This window comes from Lactuca virosa, chromosome 9, assembly GCF_052849685.1.
Source record: "Lactuca virosa cultivar CGN04683 chromosome 9, Lactuca_virosa_CGN04683_v6, whole genome shotgun sequence".
NCBI lineage: Eukaryota > Viridiplantae > Streptophyta > Magnoliopsida > Asterales > Asteraceae > Lactuca > Lactuca virosa.
Window position 1 is genome coordinate 234,970,708 of NC_136434.1, and position 11,326 is coordinate 234,982,033.

General features: G+C 33.8%; 1 long non-coding RNA gene across 1 annotated transcript; it reads right to left on the minus strand.

Annotated features, from left to right (window-relative positions):
* Positions 1 to 236: 236 nt before the first annotated feature.
* Positions 237 to 2,325, minus strand: LOC145138499 (uncharacterized). Its single transcript, XR_013721554.1, has 3 exons — positions 1,617 to 2,325; positions 906 to 966; positions 237 to 386 (listed from the first exon to the last, which is right to left on the minus strand). It is a non-coding gene; the product is annotated as an uncharacterized LOC145138499 (long non-coding RNA).
* Between the last annotated feature and the right edge of the window lie 9,001 nt (positions 2,326 to 11,326).

The following is an 11,326-nucleotide window of genomic DNA, read 5'->3' on the forward strand; positions in this document are numbered from 1 at the left end:
CATTCTATTCCCCAAGACATATATATTTTAAAACCGATCCCTTTTTACTTAGTTTTACTTATAAAAACAAATATTTTCAGTATGTTACGAGTACAAACCTTTGATCTGATACCAACTTGTAGCATCCCAAAATCCAACCATAATTTTTTTTTTCAAAATCAAAATAAAAATCTTTCCAAAAGGTTTTATTCATAATCATTAGCAAATCATAAAGTTATATTCTCATGTCGTATCAACATAAACATAATAAGATTATTGAAAGTAAATTATGTTTTGAAAACCATAACATAATACAAAACATGTAACTAAATGCCATGCCCCTCCAAGAATGTCCAGGTATCCCAATCATTCTAGCTCCTTGTCCTTCGATCCTGAAGGACCTGCAACTAAATACATAAAGTGGCAACTGTAAGCCTAAGGCTTAGTTAGTGATCACAACACTCACCCATTATACATATCATATGAAATACACATTATATCACATAATAGCACATACTTCATGTAGATAAGTCACATATTGCTTACATTTTACCACATATAACTAAATACATGCGTATGAACTTCCTAGCACATATTGTTGGTACCAACCCTACACCAGCAAGCCGATTCCCCGAAGGATTTGTCTCAGACAATGCCAAATTGGGACTGATCACTTCCTCCAAAGGGTCTGTCATGATCATCCAAACTTGGCCTGATCACTTCCCTCGAAGGGTCTGTCATGATCATCCAAACTGTGACTAATCACTTCCCCCAAAGGGTGTGTCATGATCATCCAAACTGGGTTGATCACTTCCCTCGAAGGGTGTGTCATGATCATCCAAACTATGACCACTTCCCCTGAAGGGTCTATCATGGTCAACATACATCATATAGTCTATATAATAAGTAAGTTCATGAAAACTCACCTTAAGGCTCGATAAGATAATCCATACACAAGCTAGGTGGCACCAAAACCATCACGAACCACTACACAAATTTATACATATACATAACCTAATTAGCAATTTAGGTACAACACTTAACTTTCTTTCCTATTAGCTTCTTAGTAATATACTTGCACACAGTGTAAAAGACCATTTAATGTTTCGATCTCACACTTTCACTTGTTACATTTACAATCCTTTAGCTCCAATTTTTTACACCCCCGTTCCATTCCATACAGATATGTATTAAAATGGTTATTCTATAAATCAAATACATATTTAGAAGTTTTCCTTAAATCTCGATTAAATAAATATGCTAACACGTCATTGGATTATTTTTATCCATAATCCTACAAAATAACTATAAGACACAAATTATTATTAATTTAATATTAAATGGAGAAACATATAATTCATAATTTCAAGTTCCTCCACTCTTCTTAAATCGGGCTTATGAAAGAAATTCTAGTCCATAAAGTTGCTTTAGATGAAACCCAAAAATAAGAAAAGCCCACACTTAGAAATTCAATTGTTACAACAGCCCATTATTTATAATTGAGGAAATAAGTCTTATATATGAGCCCACCCACATAGATCCAATAAAATCTGGATCATGACTGGACGGGTTAAGGGGAATCCAAGCGAGTCCAAATAACTTATTCCTAAACAAAAGAAATAGTCGCAGTCGAATACCTAAAACGTACAGGACCATCTTCGTCCCCCTTGCCGGCAGCGCATCCCATTCCGACGACTCTGCTCCCCTCCGGCGACGCCTACTGCTCAACCTAACTTCATGAACTAACCAGTCAAAGCTTCATCGTTGGTTCTCCCTTTCCTCACCTTCTCTCCATCTCAAAAGCCTTCTATAACGTCTTGTACGATTTCACCTCCATGATTCCTTTTATCAAGAATTCATACAACACAAGGCTATCATTCCCTTTCTTTCTTGTCACCAAAAATCTTAGTCCTTAAGCTTATTCTGTTTGCCGGAATTTACTCTCGAATGAACCAGATCTACCATCGGAGAGTCACGTCCAAAGGAGACTCCTCACTCGATACCGCATCTCAGATTTTCCTTACAATTAGTTACCTCATCGGAGAATGAAGATCAATTTGGACTTGAAGGTGCTCATCGGAAACTAAGAAACTCATTGTTTTATCGGAATTTTCTTTTAGAACTCACCGGAGGAGATGACTGGTTATATCCCTCACCCCGGCACTCTCTGATCTCTCCAATTTCCCTCTCTAGCCTTCCATCCAAGCACTAATTAAGTACAAAAGGGATGGATAGCTTTTCTGAATCTCGATCTTTGTAGGCCAAAAACTGTGCAAGGAAGCGCCTGATACATTGCTGTGTCGCTGGAGTGAAACGAAGACAACCTTTTTTTCCAGATTTGGGATAAACAGCCCTTGGGATTTGACATCATAACAAAACTCACCCTAAATTCGAATTGTCTTTTCAAGACTGAATTTTCAAAATTACACATTACTCCCTTCAACTTATAAATCCTAATTAATTAACTAAATTGAATTATTTAGATTATTATTATTTTTATCATTATTATTAATAAAACTTACTTATTCATATAATTAATTATTTGACTCTTAGGTAGCGATAATCATATAAAAAATATAAAAATACTTTTATTAATGACAAAATTACATAAATGGTCCTTATGGTTGACAAAATAAATCAACTTTAGTTGTTATGACGAATTGTTTGCATAAATGATATTTATGGTTTTAAAATGTTGCAAAGATGGTCATTTTAACTAAGGTGTTAACTTTTTCAGTTAAGTTTTTTGTGAAATAACATATGTCCTTCATGTTATAAGGATTGTTTATGTAATTTGTTCATGCCACAGAGACCATTTATGTAATTTTGTCTATTATTTATTATCTTCTTATTTTCTTTTATTTATATTTTTTATGAATTAAATTTTTTTGATGTTTTTTTTCAAATATAATATTTAATTTTTTTATATTTTTTTTGCTTATATTTGTTGATGTTTTTATTCATATAAATTTCTTAAATTTTTTGACGTTTTCTTCAAGTTCATTTATTAATGTTTTTTTTTTAATGTTTCGTTCAAATAATTTTTTTTGAGGTTTTGTTCGAATACATTTTTAATATTGTTTTTTTATTTTTGTTTTTTTATAAGGAAATTGACTAATCTAACCATTTTATTGTATTTTATAAAAAATAACCACTTTTTTTTTTAAATAACCACTTTGTCAACAATGTATACATTCCGAGCCGTATTATTAAACGTGTCAAATCTGGCTCGTTACTATGGTCCCTTAGTGCAAGAAATCCATTTCGTACTCTGTTTTGGACTTCTCCGTTCCAGACTACTCAAACTTTGAAAAATGTCTTCTACCGGTGAAGAGCTCCAACATTTATGGATATTTTTCAATTGTTTGTATGATTATATGTTCAAAATAAAGTTGAAGTGTTTTTTGTATTGTTATATGTGATTATTTGGAAATAATTGGTTTTGATTTGATTTCGATGGTTAATTGTGATTAATTTGAATTAATCACATATAATTATAAAAAATCGAAACAAAACGAATTATTTCCAATCCGTACCACTGTAAAAAAATATTTCCAATTAATCAAAATTAACATCTGAAACCGAATATAAACGAATTATTTTCAATTAATCACATATAATCATACAAAAAACACTTCAACTTTATTTTAAACATATAATCATACAAAAAATTGACACATACTGACAAATGTTGGAGCTTTTCATCGATAGAAGACATTTTTCGAACTTAGAGTAGTCCAGAACAAAGAAATCCAAACATAGTACGGAATAAGAGTTTTTGACAGGGGGGCCACAATATGGGGTCAGATCTAACCCGTTTAATATGAATTTCGGACTAAGTGGTTATTTTAAAAATAAAAATAAAAATGTTTATTTAAAAAAAAAATACAATACAAAAATAGTTAGATTACTCAATTACCCTATAAAAAAGAAAAACGTAAATATATATATATATATATATATATATATATATATATATATATATATATATATAGTGTTTAAAATGTGTTCAACAAAACATTAAAAAAAATTATTCAAACAAAACATAAAAAAAAACATTAATACATGTATTCGAATAAAGCGTCAAAAAAGTTAAAAAATTTATTTTAACAAAAAAGTCAAAAAAAAAAATAAGCGAAAAAAAAAATTAAACATTATATTCGAAAAAAACATCAAAAAAATTAATTCATAAAAAATATAAATAAATAAAATATAAAGATAATAAATAATAGACAATATTACATAAATGGTCCATGTGGCTTGAACAAATTACATAAACGGTCCCTATGTCAGGAAGGGTAAATGTGTCATTTCGCAAAGGACTTAACTGGAAAATTTAACACCGTTAGCTAAAAGAACCGTCTTTGCAACATTTTGAAACCACAAGGACCATCAATGCAAACAATTCGTCATAAGGACTAAAGTTGGTCTATTATGTCAACCACAAGGACCATTTAAAACCGAAACAGAGTTACAATTCCTTGAGCATCACCAACTTTTAAGCATCCTTGAACAACCGTGAGCATCATAGAGGACTTCATAACATATGTGGCTCGTCAGGGATACCAGCATGGCTCACCTTGGACCAAGATGGCGCAACTTGCATGATGATGGTCCATCTTGTGTAAGGATGGCTCAACATCCTTCAAGAATGGTGCAAGATCTTCCACCTAACGCAACATCTATCACTTTGGGGGCAACATCTTCCATGAATGGCACGACATCTTCATGAATGACACAACATTTTGCTCCATTTCATTCCCAAGTGCTCTAAGTTGCTTTAAATGCTCCAAGTTGCTCCAAATGCTATAAGTTGCTCCAAATGCTCAAGTCGCATTTATCAAAGACAAACTTTGAAAATCAAACTCCATGTGATGTTGTTTATTTTCAAAATATTATTTCGGATGAGAAATTTAATTTAACAACCACAACATGATATCAACATAAAATAATCAACACAAGCATGTGTAATTGCATAAAACAAGCATGTAGAATTGCATAAAATAATCAACACATGCATTAATAATTTCATAAAACAAGTCATGATCTGGTGACACTTTTGTGAGCCATCACAAAAGTGCCAAGTCTTTTGTAAGGGACAAAATGTACCAAATTATCTTCTTCTTCTTGTTCATGATCCCACTAGTTTTGACAACTCCTTGTATCAAAATAACAAGATTTTATAAAAGCTATAAAAACCATTATAATACTATAGGACTCCTTGTGATCTTAAACAATGGCCATAATCTTCATCTTGTTATATTTTGTATAAAATAAACTATTATAATACCAATCTATTACTTACAAAATAATGATGATGAAAACTAACTATTTATTACATACCAGATTAATAAAAAAATATTAAAACCAGTTTATAAATAAACACAAACAACAAGACAAATGGTTCATGACTTGTTTATGCACACTAAAATACATTAGCATACAAAACAACCTTTGCTTTTCTATGACATCTTTACTGACAAAATATGTGTGTAAACATTTGTCACATCAAAATAACATTTATAAAGTTGTCATAGAATATATGTATGAAACTATTTTTAACAAAAACAAGGTATCCATATTTTCCAAAAACCAAGATTATCCAAATATGCATGTTAGGTTTTTATTCAAAAATAGTTTCTAAAGATCAAAGATAGAAATGAAATCATTTTATAATCTAAATAACGTAAACTAGTTTTATTCCCACCAAAGGATCATTTTTATATGATTGGAAGGAATTAACAACCATAGAGGGAAAAAAGATTAAAAACTTTTGTATTTCATTGAGTTCTCAAGGGAGGCTTAATTTAATAAAGAATATAGAGTAGAACTCATACAAAGTAGAACACTAACAATTAATAGGATGCTAGTCTTTCACTCTTATTCTTTATGTCAAAAACAAGTCATGAGTTAAATAGAGTTCCATGCATGTATTATACTAACAATTTAGCAGGAGAGAATGAGAGGAAGAAGAGAGAAAAGTCATGACAATTGTGTAGCTAGAATGAGAGACAAATACAAGAATTAAAACCCTATCTTATTACCCATTAGGTGTTAACGTTTTAAGACAAGCCATACCCCTTAAACATATTTTTAATGACATGCTTCTAAAGAATTTCCCCTAGATTCCAATAAGAAAAAGGCCAATCTTCCTTTGTCTCGAGAAACCACGATTTTAACATATTAAAAGAAGAGAATTTGTATAAAATCCTTTTCATTCTTTATAAATTATAAAAGCTTATCCCTTTAGCTAAAAGACACAAGTCTTTCTAGTCTAAAAATATGTACATGACTTCATAAATCATACCTTATGATATATTATGATACTTGTCATTGTGAATTATTATTTTTGTAAAATAAATACTTCCCATTTAATTATGAGAGTAATGAATATTTATAATGAATTATTCTTTTCATCAAGTTGTTAGTGTAACCTTTTTGGGACCATTATTATTAATATCATTATAATATGATTCTTGAGCATAAAGATTTTTCACCTTGACCTCTTGGATGAGCATAAAAAGTCTTAAAATCCTCAGCTAGCGGTGGTGCCTGATCTTGCACCTGCTCTCTCATCATTTGTTGGATCTCTAGCACAAACTCTAGAGTAAAGTGTTTGATCTTCATTGAAGATGTCCACACTTTCATAGAATTTGTCAAAAACTCATCTCACGACATGGTCTCCATCCCGACTATGATAATAGATTGAGTAATCACATCCCAACAACTTCTGCTACATGTCGTAAAAGGTTTATGGCGAACCAGACCTTTTCCTCCACGGGGCAGATGTTGTTCTGGAAAGCACCCTCCATCCCCTCTATCTATCACGTGCTAAGAACATGATCCTTCCTTCTCTTAAACATGGGAGTTTGATACACAACCAAGCCTTAACAAGCGATATCCCTAACCATTAGCTTCCTAATCTCCAATGAAGATTATAATCTTCGTGTCGATCATTTCGATCACTTCCTCCATAAATCTTACAAATAAGACTGGTATTACGTAGAACAAGGCCCCTGAGACCTCATACTTAACCACATCATGTATGTTTGCATCACCCAATCATGATCCACCATGGCTGCTTAGGCCCAACCCAAAACCCGAATCATTGTCATATTTCCTAGACATAACAACACTACTGATAGAGACGAGAATAGCTAACAAAAAACACATAGCATTATCACACACAATCTAACCATTTACTATCTCTTTAGTAATTCTACAACATTTCCTAATCCATGTACGCATCTTGTGCTTCCGGTAGTATGAGTCTATAATACCTTTCAAACCTATCCGTACTCGTCCCAAGATTTTTGCAAAGTTACCAAGTAACCATATCTGACTACTACTATGCGTCCTAGTGTACGTGTATGTACCTAAACGAGCATATACAACTAATCTTCCTAGATTCTACTAGGACTCCTTTTACCCTTGATCTAGTACCACTAGAAGTCTCTTCTAATGTTGACAACCGCCTCGTAAATGTATACCGCATATAACCAAGGATAAGATAGAAATTTGAATAGATGTATCTACACTAAGGCCTTTATCATACAAGAACTTGCAATAAGGTCGATTCAAGAATTATAAGCTATCTAATTCTAACTATGTACAACTAGTAAGAATTCAGTAACCAACTAGTAAACACTAGCATGAACTTCGATTAACACATATTAAGCAAACTCTAAGGCAACAAGGCATCTTAAGATCAGGCAATTCTATCATGCAATTCTTGAGCATATCCCTAGCCTACATACTACATATATTTCTATAAGTTCACATATTAACAATATAGCAAGTATGTATATAGATATAATGCGAATCACTTCCTTTATAAGCTCTGGATAACTGTATGAATCACATCTTCCTTTTCTTTTCAAAATTTTCTATGAAAATCTTTAAGTCCCCATTATGAGTTCAGAATCACACATACGTGTCAAATAGAATACCTTAAACTAAGGCACTTATACCAACTTGTAACATCCCAAATTTCAACCCAAAATTTTTTATTTTCAGAATACAAAATAATGCCAAACTCTGTTTTCAAAAGTAATATAAAAGTGCTTCTTCTTCAATCATTGAAAAACATAACTTCCAAAATAGGGTAGTATCATAAAATCAACGGAAATCTAATTCATAATTTATTATCGATGCATGTGCGGTATAGTCAATTTGGGATCTTCCTTCTAACTACATAAGTACATGAAATTTTTTTTGTCCATAACTACAAGCACAAAACTTAGTGAGTTCACCAAAATATCATACATACCACAAAATAATTATACATAATAGTAACAGGTTTGTTCGGCTCACTGTGCTGCAAGATCGATCTTGTCATCATCCAACGTACCTATTTGACGTACGGTGCCATAACACCGGTCTTGTCATTATCCCAACGAGCCTGTTTGACGCACGGTGCTGCAACATCGGTCTTGTCATCATCCCAATGGGCCTATTTGGTGCACTATGTCGCAACATCAGTCTTGTCATCATCACAATGGAGCATTTATGCATACAAGCAAATAATCAAGATTGTAGTAGTATAGCTAAGCATACAATCATGTCATAGCAACTATTTCATCAGTAATATAGTGAGAAAACTCATCAAAACCAAAAGCTAAGGAATCACGGCTACACACACACACTTGTAGGAAATCAATCTCACGAACCTCCTAGGTCATCATTACTTATTATTTAGTGATCCAAACCAACAAAGGGTCAATCATATGTTCAAAACCCTAAACTTACCCAAGTTCGACCAAAAGTCAAACTGGTCAAAAAGTAAACTTACCCAAGTTTGACCAAAAGTCAAACTGGTCAAATCAGACGCACGGACATTGTCCAAACGTGTAGCGTAAATTTAACCTATGAGTAATGTAGAGTATCCATATTTAAAACCTAATTAAGTCCTTATTCCAATAAACAAATGGCATAAACTTCTAGATCTTAATCGTTTAAGTGTCTTAATGGATTAGGTTTCCAACTTTATACAGGTTATTGGCTCAAACAATCCCAATCTAATACCCTAACTTAAAAGTGTCCCAAAATGGTCAATATCTTGTGCATGGCTCATAGGGAGTCAGTCCACACACTGTCTTCTATTCTCAAATGACCAGAAAACAACTCATATCCATTATAACATTTTGGAGTTGCTCAAACTCCAAGAAGATCAAGTATAAAGGACCAAAAATGACAAAAAAAGGCGTAACCAAAGCCTACACCTATGCATTGATTTTAATAAAGCAGACAACTTTATGACTTACAAAAGTCCACAAGCATAGGTGTAAACCCACCGGAGTTTCAAGTGGCAATTTTGGACCAGAAAATGAAGGCCTTGCGTAAGAAGGTGGTGTCTTTGGTCAAGGTTGAGTGGCAGCATCAGAAGGGTTCCGAATGGACGTGGGAACTTGAGTCTGAGATACGAAAGCATTACCCAGAGTTTTTCACAGCAGCGGACTTCGAGGATGAAGTATAGTTCAATTGAGGGAGAATTGTAACATTCAGTTCAGGTGAGCAATTGTCAAGTTTAAGTTTTCAAAGGATTTAACCCTACTCATGAAATGAGGAATGTATGTCACGTCGCGAGGAGTTTAATGAGTATGCGCATCATTTTTGGGATTACGACGTGAGCACATATTGGCTCACGACGTGAGACCTACCTGGGCGGAAACCCTAAGTTTAGGGGTTTTATTTTCGTATCTAAAGGAGGTGAGGGCTAGGGTTAGCCCACCATTAGCCTCTATCACCTCATTGCACTCCCCTTTGAAACCCTAGCCTCCATATTCGATCTTGAAGCTCAATTGTGGTGATTTTAGCCAAGGATAAGAAAAGGAAAAACATCCACTCCATCATTTCTGCATTCAAGTCTCACCACCAAGCATTTGCACATCCTCTGGACCTTTTATGAGTTTAAGTTCATTGCTTTATGAGTCCATTATCCTAGATCTAGATTTTTATGCTAAAACCTTCATTTTTAAGATGATGTAGAGGTTGGAATCCATAAAGTTGCCAACTTTATGAATCTATAGTGTCCCTTGAGTAGTATAGTTTCTAGATCTAGAAGATGGTTGAGTTTTATGACTCTTGCATAAGATTTGGTGTCATTTTCCCTTTTTGTGCCCTAACTAGTGTTTGGGACATGCATGTCCAAAAAGCCACAATTTTTATGATGTTCTGGAGTAAATAAGACATTATGGAGGATTTGGTTGCTTGGACAAAAGAGATTAAGAGCTTCATTAAGAACTTCTGATCAGAGCGTTCTCACTACATGAGCACAAGGGGTGTCACAATGTGAGGATGTCATTCCTCAACTGTTTTGGACTTATTAGGTCACAACATGACCATTAGGGGTCACAACGTGACTAGTGAATAGTGGGACTTTTGAGTGTGGATTGACTTTGACTTTGACCGTTGTGTGGGACCTGTTGGTATCAGCGCCTTTGTTTGAGTGAATTGGGTGAACATTCGTGTGAATCCAGATTCAAACTGGGGAAAACGTAAAAGTTTTAAAAATGGTTTCAAAATTGTTTTCAAAAGTAACCAAGGAAGGAGGCGATGTGTACGATCAGCCGGAGCAAGAAAGTATACCCCAAGTTACATAATTTTATTTGATATGATGTTTATGATAGAACAACATGCTAGTGATAGGCTATCGATCTTCAGGAATTGCATGATAGAATTGCCTGATGTAGGATGCCTGATAGCCTAGGGTTATTTCTTGTATGAATTTGACATGATTAATGTAGTTGCTTAGTGTATGCATCATAATTGTACATAACTAAAATTTTATAGCCTGAGAATGTTTGGTTTAGCCTTATTTCCTGTTCCATGTTTGTTTGTGGGCTTAGAGTAGAATCAAGTATTTGATTATCTATAGGATCTGGTGTTATGTATGATTAGCATACACGAGTTCTTCAGGGTTGGTGGACGTTTCATGGATGAGTATATGTGTGAGCATTCGGCCAGATGAGAGATGTTTATCCACTCTCGAGAGATTGAGGATAGGATGTATGCATATCACCGTTATTGTATTTGTTTTGGGTGGTTGTGATAGTCCTTGATACAAATACGGGTAGGTGTGGAAGGTAGTATGGGCTGTTACTACTGAAAGCACAAGAGCCATACACATAGTAAGGAAGTCACAAACCCCAAGGGTTTAGTCTCGTTTCGTGATCGTAGCTATGTGTATTATGGCATTTATGACATATTCTGGTTTATTTTTCAGTATGGTGTTCACGAGAGGATCTGGTTCTTGGTCTGGAGTGAGTAGCCATGACAGGCCAGGGTTGACTGATGATCAGATTCGGGAGATCATCGCCATTGAGGTGGCTGCTGCTATCCAGAGGTC